Source organism: Propithecus coquereli, unplaced genomic scaffold, assembly GCF_000956105.1.
Source record: "Propithecus coquereli isolate 6110/MARCELLA unplaced genomic scaffold, Pcoq_1.0 Scaffold190, whole genome shotgun sequence".
NCBI classification, from domain to species: domain Eukaryota; kingdom Metazoa; phylum Chordata; class Mammalia; order Primates; family Indriidae; genus Propithecus; species Propithecus coquereli.
This window is the reverse complement of record NW_012143857.1, coordinates 2428705-2430830: the sequence shown is the minus strand read 5'-3', so window position 1 is coordinate 2430830 and position 2126 is coordinate 2428705.

The following is a 2126-nucleotide window of genomic DNA, read 5'->3' as shown; positions in this document are numbered from 1 at the left end:
GGGGATCTGCCCACTCACATAGCTCACCACTCCAGCAGTGTACAAACAACTAGCAACTGAGAGAAACACCATACCAAAGATATCTATAACCAAGGCACCATCCAGAATGTAGATTGCCATTAAAACATCCACAAGCAAAGCCAAAGATTACCTAATATATGCTGTAAACACACCATACGAGGTAGGGGGAAACAGCCCTATCTAAATGAAGGAAAATCCCTAAATAAGAAGCAACAGCTACTCCAGATGAGAAGGAATCAGCAAAGGAACTCTGGACATATGAAGAATCAGAATGAAAGTTCACCCCCAAAAGGGAACAACAGCTCTCTAGCAAGTGATACCATCCAAAATCAGAATATTGAAATGACAGATAAAGAATTCCAAATATAGATTATAAACAAGCTCAACAAAATACAAGAGAAAGTGGAAAACTGACACAAAGAAACCCCAAAATATCAGAAAATTAATGAAAAATTCACTAAATAAACCCAATTATTAAAAAAAAAATTAAAACAGAACTTCTGGAAATGAAAAATTCATTCAAGCAAATACAAAAGACAGTGTAAAGTCTTAAGAATAGACTAGACCAGGCAGAAGAAAGAATCTCAGAGCTTGAAGATGATTCCTTCAAATTAAACAAGTCAATTAAAGATAAAAAAAATAGAGAATTAAGAGGAAGACACAAAGCCTACAAGAAATATGGGATTATGTTAAAAGGCCAAACATAAGAATTATAAGCATCGTTGAGGGTGTAGGTAAAACACACGCAAAGATTGGAAAATCTGTTTAAGGGAATAATTTGAGGAAAACTTCCTAATCTTGCCAGAAATTTAGATATGCAGGTACAAGAAGCTGAATGAACACCTGGGAGATTCATTGCAAAGGGGCTATCACCATGACATATAGTCATAAGACTGGCCAAAATTAACATAAAGGAGGAACTCCTGCAAGCCATAGGACAAAAATGTCAGGTAACTTACGAAGGAAACCCCATCAGGATAACTGCAGACTTCTCAACTGAGACCTTGCAAGCAAGAAGTGATTGGGGCTCCATATTCAGTCTTCTTAAGCAGAATAATGGCCAGCCTGAAATTTCGTGTCCTGCAGCACTAAGTTTCTAATATGAGGGAGAAATAAACACTTTTTGAGACAAACAAATACTGAAGGAATTTGTCAAGGCTCTGCAGGAAGTACTCAGATCCGCATTATACATTGATCAGCACAGTAGGAACACACCAGTGTAAAATCACCCGAAAGCTAAAGCTCAGAGCCAATATGAAAAAATGGCTCAAGAGATAAAACAAAGCAATAAGTTTCTACCCAACAGGATGAACACAGATGCATCCCACTTATCAATTCTTTCAATAAATGTGAATGGCTTGAATTCCCCACTCAAGAAACATAGGTTGGCTGAACGGATAAAAAGCTACAAGCCAAGTATCTGGTGTCTCCGGGAAACACATCTAACCCACAAGGACTCATTCAGAGTCAAGGTGAAGAGATTGAAAAAAATGTTCCACACAAATGGAAATCAAAAGAAAGCAGGTGTAGCCATTCTTATATCAGATAACATAGACTTCAAATCGACAATAGTAAAGAAAGACAAAGATGGTCATTATATAATGGTAACGGGAGCAATTCATTAAGAAAACATAACAATACTAAGTATTTATGCACCTAACCCAGGTGCTCCCAGATACATAAAGCAAACCCTATCAGATCTAAACAAAGTGATAAATATATCTATGTCTTAATCTCTCTTTCATTTTATCATTTTTAACAGTATTTAGGGGGAATACAAAAGTCAGCTACTGATTAAGTTTTGTTTTTGTTGTTGGTGGCGTTTTTTTTGTTGTTGTTTTTTTTTAGATGAGAAAAGCCACATGGCATCAGCCTATCGAGTAGCTGGGACTACAGGCATGCGCCAACACGCCTGGCTAATTTTTTCTATTTTTAGTAGAGATGGGTCTTGCTCTTGCTCAGACTGGTCTCAAACTGCTGAGCTCAAGCAATCCTCCCGCCTCATCCTCCCAGAGTGCTAGAACTACAGGCATGAGCTACGATGCCAGTCCAATAATAAGATAAATTTTAAAAGCTTAACTGAGCTTGAAAAAGATAGGAGATAA